This window comes from Brachyistius frenatus, unplaced genomic scaffold (assembly GCF_029030835.1).
Source record: "Brachyistius frenatus isolate BFR_SWC_R1_liver_20210118 unplaced genomic scaffold, ASM2903083v1 Contig_65, whole genome shotgun sequence".
Taxonomy (NCBI): domain Eukaryota; kingdom Metazoa; phylum Chordata; class Actinopteri; family Embiotocidae; genus Brachyistius; species Brachyistius frenatus.
The window spans coordinates 360,021-383,763 of record NW_027210664.1 but is presented as its reverse complement, the minus strand read 5'-3'; the positions used below and the strand labels follow the sequence as shown (position 1 = coordinate 383,763).

The 23,743-nt window shown below is 40.7% G+C and overlaps 1 protein-coding gene across 2 annotated transcripts in view; it reads left to right on the top strand.

The window, feature by feature from the left end:
• LOC138625694 (cadherin-18) overlaps positions 1 to 23,743 on the top strand; it is a 143,862-nt gene that overhangs the window by 43,694 nt on the left and 76,425 nt on the right. Inside the window, exon 1 of one of the 2 annotated variants that reach the window (XM_069706793.1) lies at positions 19,881 to 20,165. The exons of the other annotated variant lie outside the window; for it this stretch is intronic. The gene's annotated coding sequence lies outside the window, so the exon portion shown is untranslated. Of the gene's footprint in view, positions 1 to 19,880; positions 20,166 to 23,743 lie in introns of those variants that run through there. 2 annotated transcript variants of the gene reach the window in all.

Sequence of the window (23,743 nt, the reverse complement as noted above, 5' to 3'; positions counted from 1 at the left end):
GTGGTGTATTTAGAGGTATGCTTTGGGTCATTGTCCTGTCGTTGAAGCCGGCGTTCTTTCAGGTTCAATTTCTTGAATGAATGCCAGACATTTGCATGCACAATTTGGTCATATTTACTGGAGCCCATTTTTCCCCCCTCACGGAGATGTTGCTTGTACTTTAGACTATAAAATTGCACTATGATGATCCTATGGGGTTATTCTTTATCCTTTCTGCCTTAAAAGTACATAATCAACAAAAAGATCTTGTCTTGACTTCAACAGTTTTCCCTTAAATGCTTTTTGTTGATGACATTTTAGACAATGCTTTGAAATCTGTATGTAGCCTTCCTCTGCTTTGTAGACATAAATTAGCTTAGCTTTAGCTCAGGAGCTCATGTTGAACGTCATCACAACTGGATTTATCAACCTGTCTCCGGAAGTGTCAGTAGCCGACAATTCCTTATAATAATTATCTCTGCATCAAAACATGTCAACAGTAAGGCCTAATTAATTAATGAAGTTCTGAGACTTTACAAGCAGAAGTCAACTGCAGATGCCACATATTAGTTTTTTTTTAATTTTATTTCTTGAGTTCATGAAATAAATAGTAACATTGCATGAATATTTGAAGAACAGCTTATATTTTGATGTCTGTTTCCTGCGGGGTGCTGTATTTACTTCTTTTCACTTCAAACATCAAAATATAGATAATTTTTTTGCTCGGAGTGTTCAGATTGTTTTTGGCATACAACTGTGGTTAAAAAACAGAGGTTTTGACATTCAGCAGGGTTGATGTGGAGAAGGACGGTTAATTGCAACTGGATTGTTTCTGCTGTACGTAATTTTAATTAGGCATGTAATTTCAGAAAATAAAAAAAACAGTTGAAAAATGTAAATAACAAAATCCCTTTTTTTTCTTTTCAGTTATAGTTCTCGACAGGAAACTTTCTGAAAAGATGGCCTGTTTTGTATACTGCAGCATTGCCATATATAGGTTCTCCCTGGCTTCATGTGAACTATCTGATGTTGAGCCATTGATATTCAAAAAGAAAAACAATGGCTCCATACCAACAACACAACAACCAGTGATGCTGGCGCTACACATGTTGGTATCTAATTGTATCTAATTTGTCATCTTTTCCCAGAGTTTAGCTGAAAGTGTATTTCCAGCAGGTTTCTAGAGAATCGGAGGGAAACCGGTCACCTTAGGAGAATATTGTTAAATGTCAGCTTGAATGTCAGTATGCCAGCCTAATTTGGGGGGTCTAACTCTCTCCGGACAGATGTACTGCAGTCAAGTCTTTTTTTTTGTGTATCTTTGGTTTGCCTGTGGGTCATTTGTGACACTGTCATTTTATTAAGGCTTAAACGGGTAATCACAACACTTTTGTTTTTAGGAGGTGGGACGGTTCCTTTTGCAGCAACACTTCCAGATTGGCCATCATGACTTTGTTTTTTATTTTTAATTAAATGTAAAGCACCTTATGGATGCAGCTTCTTGATGTGACACATTGACAAACCTCCATCTGTTTTTGCCTGCTTTTACTTGCGTTACCAGTAGAAATCACGCGTTGCGACCATAAACAGCATGTCTAGACTTTGTGTTCATAGCGCTGCTGCTCTGCTGGACTTGTTTTCAGGTGCTGTACATCATGACACTGCTCTTTGTTGCGTAACGTTCTTGCTTAACCCAGCTTTAATTTGGGACCCTGACTCTTAGTATAAAAATCAGACATTGCAGTCAGTGCAGTCAGCAGCAATAACTGTGCCAGGAGGTATTTCTGTATCTGCCAAGGACCATTGAGAATATGGCACTTCTTCAATGTAGTAGACCGGGAGAGCTACTGACACCTCAGTAACCCTGGGCCCTGTGATGGAGCATCTCGCCTTTCCAGGTGGACATGCTCATTGTCCGGCTGCCTTATCTCTTCAGGGCCATTCCTCCTGAAGATCACCGGGACTGACAGAGCAGAAGCGTAGGCATTCCTACAGAAATTTCTGGAGCAGGCAAAGCCCCGGGGAGAGCGTTGGCGGTGTGAGCGGAGGGAAAATCTACGGCGTCTGGACCAAAGGCTGTCTGGAGTATCCGAAACAGTCTCTCTGAGATTCAAAAATCCAGCTTGTTAATTACCATCACTGGGATATTTTAAGGGAGTTTTACTGATAAGGATGGGGAATTCTCTCAGCTTGACACTCTCTCTCTCTCTCTCTCTCTCTCCCTCGCTGTTACTGCCGTAGTGTTATAGTAGTCGTGGAACAATTTAAAGCCCCCTTGGGACTGGATCGATGAGATGGCCCGTTTGTGTCCTAATGCATTATATCTGACAAGTGGTTCCATATCTCAGGATGGATTGTTATTGTGCAGGAGGGCAGTTTGATGTGATGGCAAACTCCTTCCATTACAGAAGATACAAAAGTAAAATGAAATTAAATACATTCTGACATTGTCATGGAGCCCAGGGCGTTTCAATCTAATACTATTTGGGTATGTTGCAAAGCATTAAGTTAGAGACATCCAAAAGATAAACGAACAGGTTTCTCATTGTCACCAAACTACATTGATCAAATTCAGAGATAAAAGAATGATCTGCTGTTTAAAATGTAACCGTGATTTTATATAGTTAGTTTGATGGCACCATCCTCCATTCACCAATGATTTTTTATGATGCATGTATGTTTTTGTATTAATTAGGCTGTTGATTAAAGTGCAGCCAAATCTTCAGAGATCGTCCTGTCATCAGCAGGTTACATGTTCGCACACCCTCGCCACCCCTTTTCAAGCCTACCTGCTTCATCAGTAAAACCGGTCTTGCTTGAGAGAGCGAGATATAAAACTTAAATTATTAAGAAGTGAGGTGGGCCATTCAATAATACGTTTATATACTTAAATTGATAACAAGGGATTATCCTGCTATTAACGTAAAGCCCAGGTAAGAGTGCACGGTCGTACATGTGTGTGCAGCATCTCAACACGCTTGCCATGTGGGATTTTTTTTTACCATCGTTGCTACTGGCAGTAACGCCGGACTCTGAAGTATAAACTCTTTGCCTCTGTGCCTGGAATGAGAATTTTATTGCGCATTATACAGTTTAATGAGGTAAGAGATTAAGATGTTTCCCTTGCATTGCAAAGGCTTTATTAGCACACTGGATTCAGAAATGACTCTGCCCGGCAGCTACCTCTCATGGCATTGTTTGGCTTGAGCGTGATGGAATGGTTGGTGATTACTTCGCAAATCTCTAATTTGGATGTAATTTCTAACTGTGGAGTTCGGAGCTAGTAGATGGGGATTTTCTCATGACCTCTTAGGTTGGCCAGACAGCTTTCCTTTGATTTAAGTCAAAGTTTACCGGATGATGTAATTATACTGTGATGATGGTGCTGGTGGCCTTGAAGGAATGCGCATTTAACCTCCATTTAGAGCACCGAGAGTTTTCTTCCACAAGACACATCACAGATAAAGTGTGATAGAATTATCTATCACGTTTAATTACACATTCACTTTTGTTAAACTTTCTCCAAGAAAAAGAATGAATCTAATTGATGTTAAATTAAGAATTTTATAAAATATAACCCCTTTTTAAGAAATGTTTTAATGATTATTGTGTAGTTGTTGTTGTTGTTTATTTACATTGTGTAATTACCTTTCTATGTATAGTTTTTTCACTGTTAGTAATAAAGTCAGTAATTTATGAGCAATTTTCAAATAACCAACATGTTTGTTTGTTTTCTGCTGTACGTCTGAAAAAGTAGCCGCTCAAGGAACCCGGGAGGTAGCGGCATCTGCCTCCTCATGTCAGCACACTGCCCAGCATTTGGGTTGCATCGCAACGCTGTGGGGCTGCAATGGGTGGGTGGTATTGATCGGGGGGCCGGGTGTCAAGGCAACTGGCATGGGAGTCCACAATCAAGATACTGTAATACGCCTATTTTGATCTGGTTGCTGTCCGTAGAGAGCCTCCAGTTTGTAAGTGTGATGTCTCGAGGTCTGAATTTCTCAGAATACGAGTAAATAATTTACTCAGGTATAATGTGGATTCTTGATCTTTCCGACAGAGTGACGAGTGACATCTGCACCCGTGTTTTCCAGAGCTGAATTTGGCATTAATTACATGTTGTCAAATGTTTACAGTCTCTGTGAGTGAAACACTTTTGTTTGGATGTTGGGAATTCCCAAAAGGGTCAACGGGAAATGTAAAAGTTTGGATTATGTACAGTTTCAGGATATTCCCAAATCTATGGTGGACCAACCAAAAAAGTCCAAATTCAGTGACTAGATTTACAAACACTGCTTGTAAAGGGGAGGTGAGAAACTTACTCCCCTCCACCCCCATCCAGATTCTCGCTGCCATTCTGCAGCACGTCGGCTGGAGGCCATATTTAGCAGCAGACGCTGACATGCTTGACCTCTGTCAGCGAGACACACAAGGTGGATTACCTTGTGATACTCTCCTGATTCTCTAATCCCAGATCTGTCTCGCGAAGATTAGTGCAGAGGAAATCAACCACATGAGAGGCTGAGAAGTGACAACACCTTTAACTGCCCACCACCCGGCAGCCGTCCCACCACGGCGTTGGTTCATTTTCCTTTTTCTTCAACTGCACTGTTAACTAGCTCTTAGTAAATAGATGCTGGTGCGAGTGGCTTTAAAATATTCATCGAGCTATTTTCAGCTTCCCCAAACATTGCTCTCATTAGATAATGATTTTTCCCATAAGCAGTGGAAGTTGTTTGTTGGGCTGCATCAGAACAAAAACAGTCTTTTTTTTTAGTTTTCTTTTAGTTTTTTGTTTGCTTCAGCTAGTGAACCAGTTTTAATCTTTGCCTGGACAGTGTTTGACTTTAAAGTAACGATGTGTACATTTTTTTTGAGTGGTAAATTCTTGCTGTAACTTGGTGGAGAAACAAAGCAGATTACACGCCACACCCTCACAAATTAGAGCTCTCATCACTTACGGGTACATAAACAGGTGTCTGACTTAATCATCCGACCTGAGAGCATTACAAACAACAAATGTTTACATACAGTACGCTATCCTGAAACTATGTTCTGCTGTGTCCTTCCCAGTTTGTGGAAAGAGAGTGTTTCAGTGCACAGTACATTTTATGGATGATCATGTGCACAGTGTGATATGTCCTAAATTAGTATAATGCTCCTGACCTGAGGTTCATATGAATATAGGTTCACTGCACAAGGAGAATTTTGTGCTCCTACAGGCCAACATCATGGAAATATAGTCCAGAATAAACTTTCTTATAATACAATATTTATTTTCTTCTTAATATTGATAACAGCTTAAGGTTTTTTTTTTTTAAAGTCACAGCTAAAGCGCCGGCCAAACACTTGATTTCAAGTGACACATGTTCCATGAATTTAGAGTCTACTTTGGTGTTATAGAGCGTAATGAGCGCTGCCTCCCGATGGATCGCAGTGTGTGGGTGAAACGGATCAGAAGCGGGACCCGCATACAGATCAAGACACTCACAAACATTCGTTTCAACTTCTCAGTGGGTGAGCATCTTGTTGCTAAAAGATTACGGATTCTTATTGTCAAAGGAAAAGATGGTGTGTTGTTCCAAAACAGCCTTGAGTGAAGAACAAAAAGGATTCTCTCTCTGTAGTTACAGCGTGGATTTAAACAACGCCTGGTTTAAAAAGCAATCCGTTTTTTAATTTTGTATTATCATGGTCGATGTCGGGTTTTTTTGCTCAAAATGCAACTATACCATCACCGGAAACTCTACTTGAAATATGAATTACATGTCATGAATAAAACTGGAGTTGACTGTTAGATATCCAGAGGCAGCAAAGCTTCAATTAGTTTAACATTCTGACAGAAAACAGTTGATTGTGATTCTGTTTCAACAAACACACAAACTGCTCTGTAAAACTGTCAGAGGACGACTTGTGACTGGTGTTTGTTTTCAGATGGTGATCACTGAATATCACCAGTATTTTTTTTTTTTTTCTGACATCGGAGCCTTTCATCCAGTATTAATCTCACGCTCATTATATTTGTTTTTTTTTCTATTTGATTTAGGGCCATTTTTTAGCCCTTAAAAAAAAAAAAAAAAAACACCAATGACAGCTGTCCAATGATAAGTTGTAACTAAAAAGCAAAAAGCCTGTGGTTATTGTTCACCCGCGTTCATAGCGAGGCACACAGGTACTCACACCAAGAGAGAATCAATATGTTGGGTTAATGAGTAAATCATTTGAATTTCCCATTTGTTGTTCCTGTTGCTTTCTGTTTCTAGAAGCTTTTTTCTGAATTGTTGTTATGACCATAAAATGATGCAGCTTACTTATGTGAGCCAAAACTTTTGCAGTGGTAAATACACTGTGACGCTTCTAAACTGCATCTATCCATTCTCTTTACTGCTCTTTCCTGCTCAGGGTCAGGAGTATTAATGCACTCTATCCTTGCCAGGTGCTGAATAAAAGGTGAAGTAGCAACCAAAGAGGATGAAGTTATTTCAGTGGGATAATAAAATAGCTTGAGTTTGTACAAGGATGTGCCAAATGAGGCAGCTTGGATTAATATGAGATTTCATAGAGGCGGAGCTGCTCAGTTGGTGGAAATAATCTAATTACTTAAGCTTGTTGTTCAACAAATTTGAAAGCAGGAAACTTTATAAGAAACATGAATTAGAATATAAATTGGCATGACTTATTTTATTTTATTTTATTCATAACCCAGCAGCCACGGGTCAAACAGTAATCTCCCCTGTGAATTTATTATTGGAATTTCTTTAATTAGTAATAGGACTGTTGGTCTCTATAATATTAATTTTCCTATTCATGCTTTGTTTTTTAATTTGACTTCAGTCTTACATGAACTAAACACAAACATTTTGGCTCCAAAGGATTTAACTTTAAAGGGTACAGAATTCGTGTAACTAAAACTCTCATCTATACATTAGATTATCTGTCACCGTCTCCTGTCTGCGACCTCTTCTCGGGGGTGTTAAGTCGGTTTGAGTGACGCAGGTGTCTCTACACGGCCCCCTCTTCATGTGAATGACAGCTGACAGTGTTGATTTCCACCGAACAGTTTTTGGTTCAGGCTTCGGGCACCTCTCAGCTCGTCTCGTCTGCAGCAAATCCCTCTCAGACATTTAGGGGGTGTTGCTGTAGAAAACACGCTTGTCACTTCATGTTTTTATCAAATGCTCTTGACTCAGCATAATGAGAGCGAAGCTCTTAAAGCCACTACAAAAAAAATGGGACTTGTATCCACGCCGGTGGTGCCTTTGAACTAAGTGTGTTTAACCATCTGAGAGGGTGTAAAAGATATTGAAAATGATCCTCGGGCCTATTAGCGTTACTATAGCTTTTGTGCTGTGAATGGGACACAAGCTGAGACAGAGGCTGAGCTGGGACTGAAGCTCTTAAAGGACATTATTCTAATTTGTCCCTTGAACAATACAATTCTCCATGTAATGATGCAATTATATGAAAAGATTGCAATTTCATGTCACAAAATATTACTTTCACGATATCTGTTTCACCCAAAATCCACGAAAAGCTTCAAAGTGCATATTGAGCAAGGAAATATAGTTGGTTTTTTTTCGGACAATAATGATTCCACTGAGAAGCAGCATGGCGAGTTAACACCCCAATTTCTGTAATATACCTTGTTTGAATAACAGATAAAGACTTCTCAGTAATGTTAGCTACAATATAACATGTAACTCACTGAGTTTATACATCCATCAGGCAGAGTTAAGGGTTAAAAATAGTCTAACGCTGAACCTGCAAAGCTTATAAAGCAAACCCTGTCTCCCAGAGTGAAACGTTTTGACCCATGGCTTTCTACAAAGTCCATCCATAAATATTGCTGGACCTTTTTTTCCACAAAGGTCCCAGAATATCTTTTTTCCTTCCAACTAAAAGTCTGAAAGATGTGGGGTGACATTTTCAGGGTCTTGGACAGTGCCCTCTTTCCAAACACTTATGATCTATTATAAAATCAGGAACATGAAATACAGTACGAGATACAATTGACTAATTATACTGAGCCGTTTCGCTTTTAGTTGATATAGTAGCAGATATAAGAGCAGATGGGAAATGAGGGGAGAGAAGAAGGTGGTCCTTTGTTGGATTTCAACCAGGTGTGGCAGATGCTTAGCATGCATCTTAAGTCAGATTTATGACGTCCTAATTTAATATTGTAAACACCATTTTCACAAATGCAGTGTGTAAATACAGAGCTTATCTGTTTGTAATTTTTTTTTTAAAGTTACGCGAATAAAATAGTTAAATAAAAGGGCATTGAGCTGCAGTGTTGAAGAGATACTCCAGGATAATCACAGTAACCCAATATTAACTTCCAAAGAAACTTGTAAGATCACTCATGGATAATGATACACCTACTGACTGACTTACAGAAGCAGATATACATTTACAGTATATATTTACAATCGGACTCTCACCCATCGGTAGTCCTTATAAACATTGAGGATTTGACAAGTCTGTCAAGTTTGCTCAGATTTAATCCAGACCATCATAATCAAAGCCACGCCATCAAACTAAAAAAAAAATAACATATTGTTGCAATAAATGCTTAAAATGTAGGCGTGTCAAACAAGTAGTTTTCATTTCAAAACTATTGGAGATCATAATCGCTGAAACTCTTCCACCACTGCACCTGTGTTTAGAACAAAAAAAAACTTGACTCCAGCTTCACACTTAGAAAATGACACTGGTCATTGATTGGTCGGCTCTTCAGAGTGTCTGAGCAAACATTAATGCAAACATGGTTTCTAGACTATAACCGCAGTGAAGAAAACTGAAGGAGAAGAGGAGTAAAAGAGGCATTAAAAGGCGCTGCAGATAGCGACAGCTATGAGGGTCAAACTTCAAGGCGTATTTTTATGATGAAGTTTCAACTGTATACATACTGCATGGAACAGTACATACTTTATAAGGGTAGCTGCAGAACAAAGAGATTGTCTAAATATGAGGATGTCACATGTTCATTAGTGGGTGTCAGTACCACACTCGCACTAAGAATCCGCCACCATCATCGCGCGAAATTATATCCATCGTCTTTCTCTTTAGCTTAAGATTCGTTAAAGAAGTGCACCATCAGGAAAAGCTAAAAGCTAAAAAGCTAAAGCCGAGTTATTCTATCCACATGCAGCTACATTTCAACAACGTGGAGTCACGTAGTTAGAGATTCATTTCATATTTTGGGTCAACGTCCTCATGAGACGGCCGATAATAGTGCCGATGTTTTTCAGCCCTGACTTCTTCTGCGGCATCCTCCTTCAATGCTTCAGTTGTTAACCAGCGTTCGCCATGCAGTCTCTCATCCAGCTATTATTATGGATGATTCAGTGTCTTGTGGTCGCCATGCCTGCCCCCATATTAAAGTTTCGACTTGGATTTCATCTACGACTGCAGCAACACGGACCAAGTATTGATCACATCAATGATTCAGATGGCAAAGTGAGTCACAAGCAGCTGACACTATACAACCATAAACAAGAACACTATTATTGATAGTATTTAAATTTAGAGGGGCATTTTCTTGTTATTTGGAGCTGTCAGATATGATCAAATACTTTAACTTTGTCTTCCTTGTATTAAAGGATTAATTAAGTGGAGTAAAGTGGATCATTTCAGAGGCCAAACAGACGGATCGCTTTCCTTGGAAATCGCAGCCCAGTAAACAACACAATCCCTCGAGTTCTTTGTACAAACAACTTTGTCCAATTCCGTCGTTCCTCAAATAACGACAACACTAAATATCCTGCCAAATGAGACCCATCTTCTTTATGTCAGTTATCCTGCAGAGGAACAGAGGTTTTTATAGGTTCTACTGGATATGCTGCAAACATCACTGTATACTAATTAGCATGCAATTTGAAATAGTAGGGTCAAATTTATTCCATGAATTCATGGAATAAATCATTCCATTTCATTGAAGCCATAACAGACAATGCAGTATATACTGCAGTTATGGGAACATGTACAAGCACACATAAAATAAGAGGCTTAAATGGTTCTATATTGTTCGGCTGTCACGTGGTGTTATGGGTTATTGACTTTTTGCTCTTTCGATAGTGTCACAAAAAGCTTCTCCTTACTTCTATCTTTACTCCTTGGTTTTGCGTCTTTCTTTTTTTTTTTGAACCTGAGTAAAGTTCGACCTGTTCTTCTAACTCCTGCCTCCTTCCTGGAAACTGTTTCAATGGTACTGAATGACGATGACAGTTTTGGTCATAATATGTATAACAACACATTTACTGGACATTTAACTGAACAAGTCATGGCTAATCCTGCAGATTAAGCAGTGCATACAAATGTGCTTCATCATGTTTGATATAAACTATGACCGTGATAGCAATCTGACTGGAAACATGATCTCTAATCTCTATCCCAGAATGTATCGTCGGGTCACTGAACCCCTGTATCAGCACATTCATCTTCTGAAAATGTGTGAAAAGTATTTCGGACATTTTGTCAAATATGCAATTACCAACTGTCATCTGAAACTTTCCAGAATTTGACTTCAGTTTTTCACATGCTGCGTCTCTGTGAGAAGCAAAACTCTTTGAGTGAGTCCTGATTGGTTACTCTGGGTTTATAAATGAGATCTCTATGCATGGCAGGACAGAGATCCTCGGGGTGCTGCCAGAGGCAGGAGTGCACAATGGTGGCTAGTTTCCAACATTAACTTGCGAAACATGTATAGTTTGTGGCATTCTGTTATAATTTCATCATTAGGGCAGCAAATGCGCCATTATTCACTCTCATTTAAGATGCGGCGCACGAGAGCATGTCGTCCAGCTGCAGTGTCACCATGAACATGCTTCACACAACAGTGCATGTCTAATGGTGTATACCTCACCATGTGAAATGTTAAATAATTCATTCCCAGCTACATTTCTGTCTTGTTGGACAGTAACTGAAATAGGTATGTTTTCAGCAAATCAATGGGCGAGGTTGGGAGTTACCGTGTTACAGAAACAACAATGTGACCTTTCAATTTGAGTACCAAAAAAGAAAAACATCACAACTGCCAATGTTTTTCCAAAGGAGAATTACATTTCAGGCTGTTCACATAATGCAGCAGTGAAAGATGTAATATTTACATCCTCAGGCAAAAATAGTAATACTACTGCTACTACAGTGGAATATATATTTAAATACAACTTTCAAAATAATATTACACGAGAACTAAAGCATTTTGTTTGTGTAATCTCCGTTTCCTTGGCAATACATGGCATATGACTAACAACAGGAAAAATATCAATTATGTCAGCAGACTCTTACGTAATTCATGCAATGTTCACCACTCCAGCCAGTAGGCCAACACTTAGCCATGACCCTAGCAACAGAGACGACTTTTAAAGCGTTTTCTAGAAATCATGGGATTTCTCAGACGGGATAAATACCACACAAAGAAACACAAAACTCTTCTTCTGACACTGTTTTGAAAATGCAATATGTCATACAAAACGCAAACTGTGAACCGTCTCATCTCCAATTAATATACTCCTGCAGTTTGCACATGATTTACACGTTCCTTAGTGTGCAGACAAGTGGCAGAAACAGCCCCCGTTGACTGGACAAGTACTGTTTACTGGACCTCAGCAGCATCTGAAATCGTCCTTATGTTGGAGGAAGTGAATAGATGAGAGCATTCAAAGAATATCTGCTGTTCTCTAAAGGTTAAAGGTGCACTTATCAAGGTTACAATAGTTTTTTGGGGGGTAGAATCAGAGCTTCCTACAGAGAGACCTTATAACCCCTCAGTTAAGCCTTAAGATGGGTAGATGGGAATAATAGAGCAGGGGCCTGACTTACCACTGAGCATTATAAAGGTCAACGTAAACCGACAACGTCTCCTTTTTCTCTCTGTATTGTGGCTCGATGGCTTAGTGCAATCAACGCCTCGAGAAAATACGCAATGTCTCAAACACAAACGAATCATAATGAATCTTTGCCTTTAGTCGTCGAGGATTTTAAGACTAGCCACTATTTTTCATTCCTGAAAAACGTGCTCGCAAAGGCAAAGCTAATGTCAACACGAACCGTGCCGAAAAACTCTCCAAATGGTGCTAATGTGCGCTTTTTTTTCTACTGTGGTCTTTCGAAAAACGTAGACAAGGTGTAAGACGTAGAAAACCACTGACTGCAAAATTAGACCGAACCGGTCCAATCGCGGCCTTGATCATACTGTGACTCAATATCGCCTCTTCAGGTACAAAGTGATATTAAATCTTACATATTGCACCTTTCAAAATGTTTATTTATTTATGTTGATTCAATTTATTTTCAGATACGGTTGCTATATTGATGGACTAAATCAATTAATTAAAAGACTTGAAACATTTCTATAATTTGACATAAATGTCTTGACCCTCTTCTCTAGTCGTATGTCTTTGTTTTTATTAGCAGCCGCTCCATCTCTTCAGAGTGCCCTCGTTCCATTAGGAGTTATAACTCTTGACAGCATCTCTTTGCTCACACCGTTTCCTGTGTTAAGTCATCACTCAGAGCGATGGAGCTGAGCCACATGGTGCCTCTCGGTGCGAAAGTGCAAAACATCATGGGTTTGAAAGTGGATGACTGTTCTGTCTTACGATTGACTTTTTTTTCTTCTTCCAGTTCTTTCTGTTCTTAGATTATTTTTTTTTGTCAGTTGTTCCAGTTGTTGCATTTCCACTTTACAGCTAATATTTCCTGTCAGATGTGATTTGCAGTTACTGTCAGTTTCCATTGCGTGCTGTGAGCCGGATGTAAATAAGCTGCACGTAAACGTACCCATGTACAGAACAGATTGACTCTTGACTATTGTGAATTCACAATTAATGAATGTGAAACCCCTAAGTGTTTCCATTACTGTGGAGAAAACAATTTTCGTTAGTTAGAAAGCTATTTCCATTTATGCATTTAATGATAGAAGCTATATAGTGCATTGAAAACGTATCACATTTTCATCAACATCCATGTGTCCTCAGTTACAGCAAATGTTCTCCAACATTAACCGCAGATATCCTCACTGCTGCACAGACTATTGTGCATGAGACGGCGCAGCAGCCTTTGAGAGGCAGCATATTCTTCCAGCGAGACATTTGATGCATTCTAATGGGAAACAATACGTTTTCAGAGTCGGCAGCAAAAAACAACGATTTCTTTGATTCCTGGGCAGCAATTTGTTTTGGCTGGCTCGGTGCTCGTGGGTAACAGAACACTTGCAGTGTTCTACACAGAGGGGCGAGTAGTACGGGCATCTTTAATGGCGGGGCAACAACGTAACCTTGATGCTCGTCAACCGTGTATAAATTAGACGTGTTGCGGGTGGCAAACAAATTCCCAGTCATTAACCGGCTGATATGTGTCTCCCGGCTCCAGCAAAGCCCGCTGCCTCTGCCATTTGTCTGTGTCCACAGCGGTTCCCCGCGCACACACCCACCCGAACCAGCAGCTTGAAATGAGATTCACTCAAGTGCATAATCCCTCAGTTCTGCTTAGCTGTGATTAATTGACCAAATATCTCTTATCCACAGAACCGGCTTTCACAATTTAAAAAAAAGACCAAAAAAAGACCCAAAAAACCCAAAACACTGGCTATCTGGTACACCACAACAATGTCCATACAAGTTAATCACTTGCAAACTTGTCCGTGGAGCACATTGTAATCTGAGAGTATCGTTAAAAGGCACTACAACAATTCGCGCCGAGGCTCTGGTATAATGTGACGCTGTGGGGCTAGATGCGACGGTACAAACAGCAAAAAACATTCAAAACGACTACAACTGTCAAAAAAATAAAAAATAACAAAAGGTGTAGGCCAAACTGTGCCAGGTAACGCTAGCAGATCAAAAGTCCACCACAGCTAGAAACACGGTCAGTTGAGAGGAAAAACAGTCAATGGCTACCTTCATCACCAGACAATAAGTAATGTTAGAAATGGAGGCCGAACAACGGCCCTCATCTCAAAGGTGAAAGGCTAAGACGCGGTTCCCATCAGCTTCGTCAAAGGTGGAGGTTTTCAAAGTTTGACGGCGTGTGTTGAGCCCGAAGTTATGGTGCGAGTTTGTCTTCGAATAATAGCCGACTAATTCCTGGCAAATATATTTTTGCTTGAAGTTTACACTTTCCCACATTTTTGTGAGATCCACTTTACTTGTTTTAATTTTTTACATTAACCAAGCTGTGTCAAACTCCTCTTAATATAGAAGCCAAACACCTTTTCAAGGTGTTAGCGTCTGGTAACATGGAGCTCAGTGTGATGCAGCCTGACGCCAGCTGTTAGCGCAAGGTTGCATCTACACAGGAGGCTTCCGCTGTGACATGTACATGTTTATTCATGCGCTGCTTGCGTATGATATATCTGGTGAACCTTTGATCTTATTGACGTGCCGTATTAAACGGAATAATGAAGGCGCTGTAGCCTCATACCTTTATGTGAGCTTTGGGAAATGAACAGTCTATCCATCACTTAAAAAATGTCCCCTTGGGGATTAATAAAGTAACTACCTACCTACCTTAAGTGCCGGTTACCACAGGCAAGTGTGGTTTAGAGAGCGATCCACGATGAATGGAGTTTCCTCACACAGAGAGGATACAGCTTGCTTTTTATCAGCCAGGGAGAAGAACACAGCCCAACCCTGCCAATCCCATCAAAGATTTTTACAATAGTATTTTACATGAACTGCAAATCTTGGAAGAATTAACATCAACATGATGACACCCTGACGATCAAGGAAAGTCAAAGCAATAGATATAACAGAAGAAGTGGAGTGATATTGAATATTGAAAATATTGAAAGATTATGTAGCCCTATATTAATTCAAATTAGATTTAAATGGAAATGGATGGGGTGGATGGTGGTTGTGAAGTGCCGAACTTTGACACCACATGCCTCCTTTTTGAGGTTGAGTTTAGGCGCAGAAACACTTTGGTTAAAGTTGGAGGAAAGGTTGTGTTTGAATACCAAAAGAAAACTTTGTGACTTGTGCCTCATGTCACTGCAGATGTTTTTAACAAGTAGTACTCAGTGCAGAGCGGAAATTCAAATAAGTAAGGCACCAGTTGACTGACAGTGAAACAACACATCCCAAGTTGGGACTGTTGGCCCAGCAGCAAGCAGTCGCTTCTTTTTTAATACAATAAAATAAGACCACAATCTTTCACTATAACCATAACCAAGAGCTGCGAGTACTTCAACATAACCATAAAAATGTTTAATAATACAGTAGTTGTTTCGCCAGACTGGATGTTGTAGGAACATAAATATGACTACAACTTTACAGTATGCTGTCAATGAAAGTGTATCTGATCAGTTTGCCTTCGGTTGCACATTTAGCTGCGTATAAACATCATCTCTAGGAGACCGTGTCTCTGTGTTGGTACTGAATGCTGTGAGATGGAGAAGATCACATTTATATCCACCTCTAGTAATTGTGTACATTTTTCACAAAGTAAAAAATTAAAAAAAAAAGACTGAAAGCTATTTTCTTCCTGTGATCTTAAAAAAAAAAAGAAGCAGCTGTGATTTGAAGAAGCTGCGAAAACTAGATGATATGCCTAAAAAAGGGCACCAGCATTATGTTGTAAATGAGGTACTTATACTGCACGAATTCCCGAAGAAGTATAAAATTCAGCCCTAAACATCTGGCAGTGACAGAAAAAAAAAAAAATCTGAATCGGAAAGTGTGAGTCTGTTTCTTTTTTACGTTTTTTTTTTTTTTTGTGCTAGGCATGAAAACACCTGTCTGCGGTTTCAAGGAGAGTCATTACTTTGTTTAATATACTGAGCACATCCACTTTAGAGTGTTTTTGAAGCTGTATGCCAACTTTCGATGTGGACCAGAGACACAGTTGTGTTGGCAGGGAGAACTAGGCTTGGATGATAGATGAAGCTGGAGGCAGTGTTGCCGAGGAGGATGCTGACGCCTTTGAGACCCACTGTCTCTCCGTGTCCACTTCCTTCGTACTCTCATCTCACAGCTCGCCTCCTCGTCTGTGATGCCTAATCTGTCTCCTCAACAAGCACACTCTTTAGTTTGTTCAGCCCCCCCCCCACCCTCCACCACCACCACCACCACCCACCCACCCACCCCACCCGACCCCGTCCATGATGCATCAGCCTCCATTCTCTTCATGTCTCCTCCGTGGCCTAATTGATGGGTGAACACTAACAAGTTGCCCTCCCCTCAATCTCTTCATCGTGTCCTAGTCCTAAAGGACCTCTCTCGCTCTCTCTCTCTCTCTCTCGTGCTCATCCACATCCACCCCCCACTCGCCCATTTCACCGCTGTGTTCATTATTCATTAAGTTTCCCTTTGGATCCAGAGAGAGCAAAAGCGTGGCTGAATTCACAGGCCGACTCAACAGCTGGCCCAAGGGTACCTGAGTGATGTGGTAGTAGAGAGTAGTAGAAAGAGAATCACTGACTGACTGACTGACTGACTGACTGACTGACTGACTGACTGACTGACTGACAGACAGAACAAAAAATGGGGAGAAAAGGAAAAGGTGAGAGTCAGAAAATGTCTAACATCATGCCGAAAGAAATAAAAAAGAGTTTCAAACCGATGTAACTGGGCTTTGAAAGCAGGAAGAAGTGCAGCAGAGCAGAAAGGATGCAGAAGGTGATAGTCGTTTGAAACTGATGAAAAAGGGTGTTGTCAAGTTAGGAAGTGGCGTGTACCAAAAGACTGAGGTGAAGAAGAGACAGACCGAAGCACTCCTTGGTGGTTCACATAGTAGTAGCTAGTAGGGGGCATAGTAGACCTAGTGGTAAGTTTAGGAGGTAATAATCAGCGGCGTGGTGTATGTAACCATTGGACAGTAACAGCAACAGAGGTACCGGACCTTCGTCATCATGTTTACAATACTAAACACGTGGTGAACGGCACCAAAACGAATTGAAAAGGTTTGGAAAAATACCATTCTTCAGATTGAAATGTGTACGTTACTTACGTTAGGTAAATTAAACATATGTAGAAACGGCGGTTTCCTGGGTGAACGTCCTCTATTAGATCCATCCAACCACCCTTCGACTTCTTCCTTCTGCTCCTGTCATTTAATGTGGACACTGGAGATCACGATGAGTAGCCGATAACCTTTTGGCTAACTAGGAGGAGCAGTTTGCTCAAAACTGAACCTTAGATCAATGAAATGGGTTATAACACCTTTCAGAACCTAATAGCAGGTCCTTATATTTGTGATGATAACTACCTGATAACAATCAAATATGGTGGGTATTTGTTGTGGTGTGCTCTTGTTTTTCTGAATGATTACTCTACATTGGACAATAGATGGTTAAGTTTAATTCAATTACATTGTGTTACGGCTACAATCAGGTTTTCATGATATTGTTTACATCTGGAAACTTTGTTGTACTTCATTACTGCGATGATATCATAATCATCCAGTCGTGATTTATTTGTTGCACTTTATGTGTCGACAGCTCAAAACAGTGATATCGATTTTAGAAAGTCCGACGGGATGTGTGAAGTCATGAAAAGCAAAAGAACCTTTGTTCTGTGTTTGTTAACTACGGCATTGATTTAAGACCCTGAATCAACATTAATGATCAACACCTTGATAACACACATACTGAGATGTCAAGACACTGAACATCAGACACATTTCTGATGCGATATGTGGCAGCAAAATACAACAACAGCAGGTAGGGAGTGGATGTTGTTCAGAGTTTGCTTTTTCAAAAGGCATTAAGAGTTTTATTCACATGTCTCACATGCTATGGTGCTTGTCCATGCTGCGAGTACGAGTCTGTACATTCAATCCCTGGTCAGATTATGGCCAGACAAACATCATAAAAGCCTCAGGGGAACAGACCGCGTGGCAGCTTGTCAGTGACACGAAATGGGCAGACACTTGAGAAGGAAGGTGTTGTTGGTTTTTTTTATGTAGATGCAGGGTTGCAGATACAGCTTCATATTTCGTAGAGCACTGCAAAGCAATAAAAACATGGTTCAAAACCAACACCATCCCTTATTAAATGCATTATTTATTCACCGAAGTGGCTATACTGACCAATGCACTATATGCTGCCGGGAAACAGAGGCTATGTAATGAACCCAGAGATGTAAATGAGCAGGAGTGGTAGCATGGATATCGTTGTACCCTCAGACTGTATATAAAAGTGGACGTAGGTTCTTAGTCTAAAAAATGAGGCCGATGCGGCAGTGCCTTCAGCTGCAATACCACCGAGTGCCACTGGAGGTTGGCTCCAAAAAAGCCTCCGGCTCTATAGACTCCCATTCAACTTCCCTCATGAAATGCGAAGTGAATACATTTTTTTCTACAAGTTATTTCAGTGTGGCTGGCGAAAGTTGCTCCTTCATATTAGTTTTCTGGTCCATCTGAAAATAATCCCGTTATTATTTGGAAAATAAGCTTCAAAACTCTCAAAAGCTAAAAATGGTATGCAAACTGTTCTTTTGTACTATCGAAAGCTACACGTTTTAGTTTTTTTTTTCTAGCACAAGGCTATACAATAAAATGTAACTGTATGAATCCTCAGATTATTGTTTTCCTGAATTCCACTCATTAGATGTTGACCTCACTCTAACAACTCTTCTGAACTCTCTAGAGTAATTGGAAGCTGCGCTATGCTGATGGTGGTATTAAAATTCAAGGGGATGAAAGTAACACTGAACTCTTAGTAACTTCAAAATCTGAACCGGCGAACCCGAGAAGATACAACATGTTTTTATGAAATATGTTTTAAGTCTTCTTTGTTCTATGTCTGACTAGGTTTAAAGATTTTGAAATAGCAGCCTGGTTTGCATCTTTGTAAGGAAAACAAAAACAGATGCCGCTGCTATAACCTCATAGGTGTAGGATTGGGAGGGATACAGGCCAAATCAGCCCAATTATTTTGTCCCTCATGCATGAATTTATTTCTTTTTCATTTTAACTTATATGTGAAGTTGTTTTTTTTTCCTGTTTGTGTTCCGTGTTGGCGTTATAATGAATTGATTCTCACAAATAATCCCATAAACTCTATTATTTTTTTCATAAAATGACTGTTTTCCAAAATGATACCTCAGACATCGAGAGCCAAAGGGAGTAGCACCAAAACAAAACAGTTTGGGAAAGAGCTTTAAATATAAACAATTAAAGAGAGAAAAAAAATAAATCTGCATTAATAACAGTCTGTAACTTCCACAGTTCTGAACATCAGAGTGATTTGCTGCCTGGAATTTGATCGGCAGTCTCTGGTGCTTTTAAAATGAAACTCCAGTTTTAAATGAAAAAAAAAAACCAAAATGAAAATGTACACTTTGGTTCCGATACAATTTTGTTGAAGGAATATTATTATACCAATTCCACAAGGAAATGATCACGATGCTATTTAGAAAAAGAGGGAACCACCAGGAACTTTTTTTTAAACCAAATTGTAAATTCCCCCTCTTTTCTGTTTCAAAGCACATCTCTCTCTTGCAATGCTGTTTTCTATATTGTTAATGCTCTATTCTGCTGAGACACCCTGGCTGTGTGTGTGTGTGTGTGTGTGTGTGTGTGTGTGTGTGTGTGTGTGTGTGTGTGTGTGTGTGTGTGTGTGTGTGTGTGCGTGTGTGTGCGTGTGCGTGTGCGTGTGTGTATGTAGGAAAATGAGAATGGGATAACGTATCGCTTCCTGATCACTATCTTATATAATCACGTGTTAACAGAGAAAGACAGGAGGAGAGGAGAGAGGGCGATAATGGAGACAGGTAGGGGAGGAGGGGGGAGCACGGGGAGGCCGACCCGAGCCTGAGAGCCGAGGATGGATCCGAAAACCGACCAATCGGGCGCCTACTTCGGCTTGAGCCGCCGCAGTAGTCGGGCACGATTGGAGGATGATTCGGCGGAGAGATGCGCACACACGCACTGGCTCGGCTCGCCCGTCCACTTGCTCGCACACACACACACACACACACACACGCGCGCGCGCACACACACACGCGCACACACACGGGAAGGAGGAAGGGAGAGTATCGGCTCTCCACGAGCCGCGCAGTGGAGCTTTGCCCTGGAGAGGATGACAGGGGTTGCGGGAGGAAACTGAAAGAGACGCAGGACGAGGAGAAAATGCGGAACAAACTCTGACTCGTTGCACCTTTTTTTTTTTTTTTTTTTTTTTTTTTTTCGTTTTCCGCCGTTAATCAGCTGTCATGTGTGTTGAAGGGGGCGCGCGCGGACAGGTAAGAGAGAGAAAGAAGTTTGTCTGGCTTTTGGGGCTGTTATCGTGTGTGACCTATTGCAAGTTGTCGCTGGCATCTGTGCGCGTCGCTGACAGTGGCAGGCGTGTGCCTCCGCATTTACTGTGTTGTCTTTGAGAGAAGTGGTTAAAAAAAAAAACAATAATATAAAAAAAAAAAGAGAGTCTTGAGCGTGAGCACGCGCCTCAAAGCAGCGAGTTTGACTGTGCTCGCATTTTCAGTTGCGCCCCGAAAAATTGGGTACCAAGCAGAAAGACACGGACACAAGGGGGGAGAGGGGGGGGGGGGAGAAGAGTGCGCACCGGTCATTTTTAGGCTATAATGAGTGTATTTGCTGCCGCGCGCCTCGGGGCTTTCTCCTGGGGTGATGTTGCACACAGCGCCCCGGTGGAGTTATGAATGATAGACAGGCTGCATTAACAGAGTGGGAGTTGAAGGCTACCCGATCCCTCTGATGCGTACCGCACCAGTGTACCCAGACTGAAATTTACGCGCACTGCAGGAAACAGGAGTCCACTCATTGACTGCAGCCTCTCCATAAGTCTCTCTCTGCACCAGACCTCCATCTCTCTCTCTCTCTCTCTCTCTCTCTGTATGTGTGTGTGTGTTGAGGGAGGAAGGAAAAATAAAGGCGCGTTTTGGAATAGAATGCCACATCTGAATTCTCTACAAGCCTTTGACAGTCGTGTGTGTGTGTGTGTGTGTGTGTGTGTGTGTGTGTGTGTGTGTGTGTGTGTGTGTGTGTGTGTGTGTGTGTGTGTGTGTGTGTGTGTGTGGAAAGATGCGTGAGGCAGTTTACCAGTTTCTTAGTAATCCCTGTTAATGTTGCATTGATTGGCATCTCGTGAGAGCAGGCAGGCAGAACTGTATGTCTGCCAACCTTATAGCGTTGCATCTTTTTTTTTTAAAAAGGTGCTCACCTTTTCTGGTTGTGTTTGCAAATGTTTGTGGAAAAATAAAAGATGCCAGGCTGTTACGTTTGCTCAAATTTTAAGCGACAGCGTGAAAGAAAAAAAAAAAAAAAAAAAAAAAAGCAGGGGATGATGATGTTTCCTTTACAGTTCAGTAGTTTACAGAATGGCTTCATCATAGGAACCATTCGGCTGCTACGCTGTATGAGCCCTGACACTGATGCAGACGACATGATATCCTACTTAAGAGACATGTATGAGTGGAAATACTGTGCGGAGGGAGAGGTTTGATTGTATTTTTTTCTGTAATTGGAGCCTGGGGATATTTGTAGTGGTTTGTATTGCAGCCATGGTCTTATTTAACCATTTGGACCAAAGCCACAATACATTATTTACATTGATAGTGAATCTGTCAACTACTTCTCAGATCATTGGTCAATTATTTAGTCTATATGTATGCAAGATGAACAAAGAAATGTCCACAACAATGTTTCAGTGTGCATCTAAATGAATATAAAATAATAAAAAAACAAAATCCCCAAATCTTCATGACTGGGAATCTAACAGCAAAAAGTAGAATTGTGCTTGATATGACGTGAATAATTAATCAGTCACCAAACCTGTTGAATACAGCAGCAACATGAACATCAGGATTTTATTCTGGAAACTGCAGCACGTACTGCACTGTAAGGCTTGCATGTCATGCGATGAAGACATCAGCCTTCGAAGGCCCTCTGCTGAACACACACACTCCCCACCCCAACCCCCCATCGCCCTCCCACGATGTCAGTCTCACCTGTCTGTGCAATTATCAACCACTTTTCTCACATTTGTCACAGGATGTTACAGGAGTACCACACAATCACTGACTTGAACTTTGAATCAATCATCACCACGACTACCAAAAACATCAGAGTCAGTTTGTCGTTGTTTCCACACATGTTATTAGAGCAAAATGAGGCAGCTGACTGAGAAGGTGGGGGAGTTAGGATGTGTTGGTCAACTGCTCGTGTCAAACTGGTGGTGGGAGAAGTCTGGAATAACAATGACAGCTTGCTGTATGGAAAACATAGGCCATCATCTGCACAGTGAGTAAAACAACAACAAACAAAAAAAGCTGTAGAGCAGGAAGATATGAACACTAAAATGAGGCTGCAACAGATGTTTCTTTCCTTGTGTTAGCTAAATCTGTTTTTGATGACACGGGCCAATCAGGTGATAGTGGGACCAATAGAGAGGACCCTTGAAATTACTCAGTTTGACCAAAACACAGATCAAGAAAGAGAACATTACACTTACAACGATACGAAGTTAATCAAACTGAAAATTTAAAAAAAAAATCTCAAATAGCTGTTTTTACTTGATAAAAATGGCTTTAAGTATTTAAATTGTTGAAATCCTGATTGACTCATTTGCTGGAAAATCAGTTACTTGAATGATCGTCTCAGCTCTACAGCGAAATATAAATGGATGTGCTAAAACAGACCCCCCCCCCCACACACACACACACACAAATATCACACCATGGGATGGTTTTGCTCCCCTAGTGACTTGCAGGCTGGGATTATTACCAGGCCTGTCACCACTCGCCTGCTAGTAATCCAAGATGAACTGCATACTGACACAGTGGCCTCACCTCTTCTTTATGCGAACACTCAGTTGATGTAATAATGACTGTTTTTATGGCCTCATGAATGTTTTCTTGCTTGAAATGGACCCAGAGCTAATTGCACCATTTCTTTTTTTAGGTCATTGAGGACAGCACTTCAAATAAATGCCTGTCTCATCTACAATCAGCCCTCAGTGTCAGAGTATCACATCATGTATGATGCAGATAATGTGAGATATGCAAAAGGCTACCAGTTACACACACATTACCCCGAAGTCTTGTGTCAACTGAAGTGTGAACAATTGTGCCAGTATCAGTCACTCACCGAGATGCGTCTGCAGCAGAGTAGACATCTTACATGACGTATATTTGCTCTGCATGGCAGTAAATTGTTGATCCACAAAATGCCAATAAGTCCAATTTTTGTTTACACATTGGAACTGCTAGTCACAGAAAAGTCTGCCAGACAACTATTGTCTGGCAGACAGGCAATTATCTAACCATTTCTGAAAAGTATGCCTACTTGACCATCGAAGCATAAAATACACACTCAAACACACTCCACCAATTTGAGACATGATGACTAGTGATGGGACACGATTTTGTAATATTAGATAGTCGTTATAATAGAAGTAAAAAAGAAAATAGTAAGCTCGACTTCCTTAAATCCCGTTTTTTTTGTTTTGTTATTGCTGTCTGGTTGTAATGTGTTTCTCCCGTCAGAAGGTGGCGGCAATGCATCTAAAAGCTGTATACCAGTCACCATTAAACAACATAAAGAGAGGGAGATCAAGTTGCTACCAGGTATAACTGTGTCGCAACGACATTAGATGCGACGACGACTACGTCCGTCAAAACGTTTTGTGTTGAACTCCTTAAAAAATAAATAAAGATGAAGTGCAGTCGAACTCTGCAGGTACAGCTAGCATACAAGTCTACCACAGCTAAGCACCGGCATTAGACTGAAGCATTGAGCAGGCGGTTCCATCCACTGATCAATAATCGATGGCCAGACGAGATAAGTTCGATGTTGGACATGC